This window comes from Podarcis vaucheri (genome assembly GCF_965113315.1).
Source record: "Podarcis vaucheri genome assembly, chromosome: 15".
Taxonomy (NCBI): domain Eukaryota; kingdom Metazoa; phylum Chordata; class Lepidosauria; order Squamata; family Lacertidae; genus Podarcis; species Podarcis vaucheri.
The window spans coordinates 45,600,734-45,608,937 of record NC_138753.1 but is presented as its reverse complement, the minus strand read 5'-3'; positions in this window follow the sequence as shown (position 1 = coordinate 45,608,937).

Genomic DNA, 8,204 nt, shown 5'->3' with positions numbered 1-8,204 from the left:
CCCTCCCCTCTAAGTTCCAGTCCTGCCCGGGAGGTTGCATTCATAGTCCTCAAGGTACGCCGGCAGCCTACGTGTGCGTTGCGGCCTGTGGTGTTCCCTGGTCCGGGGTTCAGGTTCTGGCTCGTGTTCCAAGGATGCTGGCTGTGATGGGCCTGTTTGGCGCAACCGGCTCGCTCAGTCGTGGTTCTGGTTCCGGTGTCCTTTTGGCCTCGGGGTCCTGTCTGTATTTACTGATTCTGCTTCTCCTGCTGGCCCTCCTGGTCTATGGGCCTCACTGCCCCACTGTTCCCTTGGGACTCCTCTGACCTGTCCTCCTCCTCCTGGTTTTCTCCTGGGAATCGTCGCTGTATCTGGTCGCAGTGGCGGCGCCAGCATTGCCCCCCATCCGTTAGCACCTCGTACGACACGGGGCCAGTGACCCTGGTGACTGTGGCGGGTACCCATGCTGGGCCTGCCCCAAGATTCTTTGCGTACACTGGGTCCTGGGCCTCGAAGGTCCGGGAGTTCCTGCCTTCCCCCACCACTACCTCATCCTGAGCTCTATTGGGCTGAAGGCGGTCCAATCTGATTGCAAGGCGCCGACCCATTAGTAGTTCAGCGGGGCTCCGGCCAGTCGTTGAGATGGGGGTACTGTGCTGTGCTAGAAGGAATGTGGCACGGCGGTACTCCCAATCCCCTTGCGTCATGCGGCGAAGGGTGTCCTTGGTGGTCCGCACCATGCGTTCTGCTTGGCCATTGGTGGCAGGGTGGAATGGTGCCGAAGGGATGTGGCGGATGGCGTTCTGCGCTGTGAAGGTTTGGAATTCTCCTGACGTAAATGCAGTCCCGTTGTCTGAGACGAGAGTGTCAGGGAGCCCGTGGGTTGCAAACAGCCTGCGTAGTACACGGATGGCTGCGGACGTGGAAGTGGACGGTACCAGTGCGACTTCCAGCCATTTGGTGTAGGAGTCCACCACTATGAAGAATGTTTTCCCCTGAAAGGGGCCAGCCAAGTCCACATGCAGGCGTGACCATGGTGCTCGGGCGGACTCCCAGGACTGGACTGGGGCCCTTGGGGGATCTGGGCGGGATTCTTGGCAGGCCTGGCAGTGTTTGACCCAGGCCTCTATCTCTCCGTTGATCCCCGGCCACCACACATAACTCCTGGCCAGGGCCTTCATTCTTACTACCCCTGGGTGTGTCTCATGTAGGGCTGTGAGGACCCTTTTGCGGAGGGGCTGGGGAACAACGACCCTGCTTCCCCATAACAGGCACCCCTTGTGGGCCGACAGTTCATGTTTGCGGGTTGTGTAGCCGGCGAATTCTGGCCCGGGGCTGCTGCTGGGCCACCCCCTCCACACCCAGTCCAGGACCCGGGAGATAACCCTATCTTTCTTGGAATGGTGTGCGACTTCTTGTGCCTGAATGGGGCGGTCGGGAAGCAGCTCCAGGCTCATAACCTCTTGTGCAGGTGCTGGGTCGGGGCCTGTTTCCGGTAGTGGTAGCCTGCTGAGGGCGTCCGCATGGCCCATTGCCTTCCCCGGGCGGTGAATCAGTGCATACTGGTAGCTGGCAAGGAAAATTGACCACCTGAGGACGCGAGGAGACAGCACTTGGGGGGTCTGCTTTTCGGGGGCAAACAAGCCAAGCAACGGCTTGTGGTCCGTCACCACGGTGAAGGGCCGCCCGTACAAGAAATCATGGAATTTTTTACTCCCTTCACGATTGCCAGACCCTCCTTGTCGATTTGCGAGTAGTTCCGCTCGGTTGCGTTGAGTGTCTGGGAAAAGTATGCCACCGGTACCTCTCTTCCATCCGGGAGTTGGTGTCCCAGGACAGCGCCAATGCCATAGGGCGAGGTGTCGCATGCTAGCACTACTGGCAGCTTCTCGTCAAAGTGTGCCAAGACCGAGTTTGAGACAAGCAAGTCCTTGACTGCCTGGAATGCGGCCTCCTGGCGCTGGCCCCACACCCAAGGGGCCCGCTTGTCCAGGAGTCTGTGTAGGGGTTCCGCTACCGCCGCCTTGTGGGGAAGGAATGGTAAAAGTTCAATAGTCCCAAGAAGGCCTGGAGTTCAGTCTTGCTCTTGGGCGCTGGGGCATCACAAATGGCCCGTACCTTGTCCCCAGTCGGGTGGACCCCTTCTGCGTCCACCATAAATCCCAGAAAGTCCACCTGAGGCACTCCTAGTAGACATTTTTCCCGCTTCACCTTGAGACCTGCCGTCTGGAAACGGTGCAGAACAGTGCGGAGGCGGTCCTCAAACTCCTCTGGTGTGGGCCCGGCAATCAACACATCATCGAAGAAGGGGGTGACGCCAGGAATCCCTTTAAGGAGAGAGTCCATTAGATTCTGGAATATGCCTGGTGCCACACTGACGCCGAATTGCAGCCGCTTTACCCTGAACGCTCCTCTGTGCGTCACAATCGTCTGTGCCTCTGCTGTGGCCTCATCTACTGGCAGCTGTTGATATGCTTGGGCCAAGTCCAGCTTGCCAAAAATTTTCAACCCAGCCAGGGTGGCAAGGACATGGCTGACCACTGGCACTGGGTATGCATGGGCCGTGAGGGCCTTGTTTATGGTACATTTGTAGTCTGCGCAGATGCGGACTGAACCATTAGGCTTGACGGGTGTGACGATTGGGGTTTCCCAGGGGGCACTGGGCACCGGCTCCAGCACTCCTTGCTCCACAAGCCGGTCCAATTCCTCGTCTATACGGGGTTTCAGGGCGAATGGGACCCGGCGGGCCTTGAGCCTGACTGGTCGTACTGCGGGGTCAAGCTGTAGAGCAATGGGGGGGGGGCGTATACTGTCCCAATTTCCCATCAAAAACCCCCGGAAATTCCTTGCATATGGCATCCACGTCCACTTGTAAGCTAGTGTGGTTCACCCCGGTGACGGCTAGCCCCAGTGGTCCAAACCATGCCAATCCCAGTAAGCTAATATAGGGGCCCTTGACCACAAGCAAATCCAGTTGCCGCGTCCGCCCTCGGTATTGCACCCTGAAGGTCCCCACCTCCATTGTGGGGACCTTACGTTTCTGGAAGTCCCGGAGGGTGAATGGGACCGGCCTGAGTTTGGGACCCCCAGTAGGACACAGTTTCCTTAAGGTCCTTGCTGAGATTATGGATAGAGTTGAACCCATGTCAAGCTCCATGCGGCATGGGGCCCCCTCTATCTGTACCTCTATATAAATTTTCTCTACGTTAGGGTGGGGCAATTGGTATACCTGGAAGTCCGTGAGCTCCGTCGAGTTGGCCCCCAGGACCTGGGGCTCTTGGATTGGTCATCTGATGCCTGGCGACGGGTGGGCCGAGCCCGACACACCCGGGCGATGTGTCCTGATTTTTTGCACTGCCTGCACTCTGCGTTGCGGAAACGGCAGGTCCTCCTCTCGTGACTTTCCCCGCAGCTTGTGCAGTTCCCTCCTTCTCGTCGAGGCAGGTGTGGTATGTGGGCTGCTTGAGTGCGCTGCTGTACTCGGTGCACCTCCTCCCGGTCAGATCCTGAGTCGTCGGTGAGGTCTTCATGGTGGACCCTCGGTTGGGATGGCAGGCTCGGCCGTGCCTCTTGCGTCGACCTCTCGGCAGCTTCCATTGCCAGGGCCTCCTCCAGAGCGACCTGGAACGTTAGGTCCTTCTTAGCGTAGAGGCGTCGTTGCAGCTTCTCATCCTTCAGGCCACCAACGAGGCGGTCACGAAGCATGTTCTCCAGCTCTGAGAAGTTGCAGAACCGGGCGGCTTGGCAGAGAGGTCACAAACCTAGTTATGGTTTCCCCAGGGGCTTGCCGCTTTGTGTAGAAGGCATTTCGACGAGCACCACTGAGGGCTGCGGCAAAAAGTGCCCCTTCAGCTATTCCATTATTGTTTTGGTGTAGTGTGGTGTAGTGGTTAAGAGCGGTAGTCTCGTAATCTGGGGAACCGGGTTTGAGTCTCCGCTCCTCCACATGCAGCTGCTGGGTGACCTTGGGCCAGTCATACTTCTTTGAAGTCTCTCAGCCCCACTCACCTCACAGAGTGTTTGTTGTGGGGGAGGAAGGGAAAGGAGAATGTTAGCCGCTTTGAGACTCCTTAAAGGGAGTGAAAGGCGGGATATCAAATCCAAACTCTTCTCTTCTTCTTCTTTTGTATGGAACAGTAGCGACGTCTTCAGGCGCAAGGAGAGCCCGGGCGATTTCAAACGTCTCCTCTCCGCAGACGCTGAAGAATATCGCCCTCTTCTTGGCGTCTTCTTCGTCAGTGACCCCTTTGGCTTCTAGGAGGAAGGTGAAACGGGAGGCGTACGCTTCCCAGTCTCCGGATGCTGGGTTGAACGGTGAGAAGCTGCTGACGGTTGCCATTCTGAGTTCCTTGTGTCCCGGAGCTGAAGCCTGGATACACGGTGCGAGGCAGCGGTGCGGCAGGTGGCGGTGCTGCGGTGCTGTGTGTGGCAGTCAGCTCAGCGGGATCCCACCTTCGTCGCCAGTGAAATATTCTCAGAGTCGCAAAGTGATTTCATGCTCTTTATTCAGCTCATAGTGGTGAGGAGGAATGAATGAATGTCCCCTCAAAGTATCTGCTTTATATACATTATTTACACAATGGGCTGCACATGATTGGCTAATTCCGGAATTCTACTGTAAGCCAATCAGGTTGTGGATTCACTTCTATCTGGAGCAGGATTGGGTGGTTCCTGCCAACCAGTCATAGTGCTGCATTGTTCTAGGACCAATCAGACTGCTGCATTCTGAATCCTATTGTTCTAAGACCAATCAGACTGCTGCATTTTGGATCCTATTCAACTCAGTACATAACACCATGTGTCTCTCTGTTGTTTTTTCTGCAACTGACTTAACACAGCTACCCCTCAATTGTACGAACCAGGTTTTGTGGCCATTTTCATCCCTGTGTGTGACGGATGGTGACATTTTCCTCTAACAAGGGAATGTGTGATGTCATTTCACTTTACTACACTCCCATTCACCTCCTTGCTTTGCATGACATGTTGTAAATTGTCATGGAGACTAGCGGGAGGGTGAACAAGTGAGCCAAGGAGGGAGCTCTAGCCAGGCCAGTAAGAGGCTTGCTGCTTGCCAACCCTCAATCCAAGCCAGCTGTAGACATATTTTAGAAACAACTGAGGGTGATCCCATGTTTCGTAGTTGCCCCACCCGTTCAGGTGTTCATGTCTGCACAGAGGTGGCTTCTGACATGTACATGGGAAATTTGTGGTGCGTGAAGCAGCCATTAGATAGCCAGTTGGAAGGCATGACTGACGGGGTGACTCCAGCAAGCGGCAAAGTGGTGGTGTGATGTTTTCACCCCGGCTGAATGTGTTTCAGGACATTCAGCAGACTTTTACATAATTTTGGGTTGAATTGTGAGCCAGACACACAGTGAAGCAACTGCAGAGCTTGTTTCACAACATGGCTACTTGGCTTACTAATCTAAACCAGGGTTGGGAATTCTTTTTGCATCCCGAGAGCCACATTTCTTTCTGGGAAACCTGCTGGTGGGTGGAGACAGATCATAGAATCATAGAATCATAGAATCATAGAGTTGGAAGAGACCACAAGGGCCATCGAGTCCAACCCCCTGCCAAGCAGGAAACACCATCAGAGCACTCCTGACATATGGTTGTCAAGCCTCTGCTTAAAGACCTCCAAAGTAGGAGACTCCACCACACTCCTTGGCAGCAAATTCCACTGTCGAACAGCTCTTACTGTCAGGAAGTTCTTCCTAATGTTTAGGTGGAATCTTCTTTCTTGTAGTTTGGATCCATTGCTCCGTGTCCGCTTCTCTGGAGCAGCAGAAAACAACCTTTCTCCCTCCTCTATGTGACATCCTTTTATATATTTGAACATGGCTATCATATCACCCCTTAACCTCCTCTTCTCCAGGCTAAACATGCCCAGCTCCCTTAGCCGTTCCTCATAAATGCGAAAGCGGGCAGAGCATTGAATGTACATTTTACTTCTGTACGGTTTCCACATGCACTTAGACATCCTCTTTAAATTCCAGTGAGGGAAGCCAGAGATATTGTAAGAGTTCAAGGATGCATCCCAGCCAGGTGGAAACACTCCAGGAGGGCATGCAGCAAGGCTGGTAAGTGGCCTGGCCAGGAGAGTCCCTGGGGCCGGATACAAAGACCTGAAGGGCTGCACACAGCCCTCACGCTTGAGATTGACCACCCCTGACCTAACCCAAATAAATGCATGTGTGAAAGCTGAAGTCCATGTTCCACTGCCCCTATAACTTCCTGAATTTCAGGGTTTCCCCAACATGAAGAAGACTGGTCTGAAAGGCCAAGGGAAGGCTAAGTTGAGCATAATACTTACTTGGGCAATTTATAGACTTCTTCTAATGTATAAAATATCTCAAAGTACTTTCCATAAGCAGTTTAAGACTCCAAAGCATCCAAGAAATTCAGTCCTGGACTCATATACCGATTATATGAACAGAATCAGATCCTATCTGGGCATCTGATGACTTGAATGAGTCCACATGCTTCCAATAGATTCTGCTTGTCCACTCGTAAATAAACTGTAGCTTTCAAGGACACCCTTGTGACCAAGCCATGCCCACAACTGCATTGTGAGGTGGGCCAGTTGTATGTACAACTTAGATTTTTAGCATGTTTTGGCCACCTCCTTTTCCTCTTAATTCTAACCATGAAAGAATGCCAGTGTCAAGACCCAGATGCTTGCCTGGGCAAGACAGCAACCAGCTGCATCCTTCATATCTCCACAGGATTGGGCAGCTTGTTTTCCTTGGTGCAATTATGTTGTGTAACTCAAAGCTGTTTAGAGCCTTAGATCGTGTGGGAAACAATCCCTCGAGCTTGGGCTCACTCCAAAGCCCAATGCCAAGTTAAAGGAATTGGATAATTCAGACTAGGATCTAAAAGGGAAAGGAGAACAACACTTTAAGGAAAATTAGGAACTGTTGAAGCCATTAGATATCCTACACAAGGAGAGATAGTATTCCTGGATGGTCAAAGGTGGTGGCAAAATGATACAATGACTATAAGTATGATTCTTACGCCTGGGTGGCCTTGACAACCCACACACTCCTTCCTTCCTTCCTTCCTTCCTTCCTTCCTTCCTTCCTTCCTTCCTTTATTTATTGCTATCAAGGGATTGAAACATGAAGGCATTGAAAACTATTAGTATGTTAATTCTGGACATTGCTAAAGAGCTATGCATTTTTATCTATTATTTATCCATGCACACTTCCTAGGGATACTTTCCTGAAAAAATAATGAAAGCTTTGAAACTGCCCAGTTTGACTGGTACATGTTACATTTTTTTTTAAAAAAAGTGCATTTTTGTAAATGAAAAGCTTTTCATGCAAAAATACAGCAGTAGAAAAACATCCCATTATGTTGCATGTAGCTCAAGCAGATGCATGTTTGCTGAAAACAATCCCACTGAATTCTATGGATTTCACACCTAATAAAGTGTGCAAAAAGAGATAAATGAGAGTGGGGAAATGCTAAGCAATCGTGTATCTTCTTCCTCAGTATCCTATGTCAACCTAGCTCTGCAAGGAGACCCTTCCAGAGGGGGAACAATCCTCTATTTGAAGGGCTATCGGGTTCAGTTCTGGTTCAAATATTAAAAAGCCACCTGGCTGGAGCGTGTCCTTTAACTCTTGCTTGGATGGAGAGGGGTGTGGGTAGAAACCTCTAACTTTTTAGTAAGTTTTCCTTTAAAGCCATGCATCCTGTAAATCTCAAACCCTCCTTTCATAGTCCTTTCCATGCATCCAATTCAATGTTATGCCCAATATCAATCACCCATTTTATCATTGATTCCTTTACTTCTTCGTCTTTTGTATACCATTTTAGCAGTAAACTATACATTCTTGATAAAATTTTATCTTTACTGTCTATCAACTCAATTTGGAATTTCGATTTTTTATCTTCAAACCCATTTCTCTTTTTATCTTCCTTTAATAAGTCACTAATCTGGTGGTATTGCAGCCACCCTGTTAACATCTTTTCAATTTGGTCATATGGTTTGAGCTTTATCCCTTGGTCTGTTTTCCTAATAATATCCTCATATGTTACTCTTTCCTCTTCCATGCTTACTTTTTTTGTTGTCAGCACTACAATTGGTGATATCCACCACGGTGTCTTTTTTCCAGGAGGTTTTTATTCCGATCCCATACTTCATGTAAGGATTTCCTAACCACATGGTTCAGGAAACCTTTATGTACCTTTACTTTGTTATACCATAGGTACGA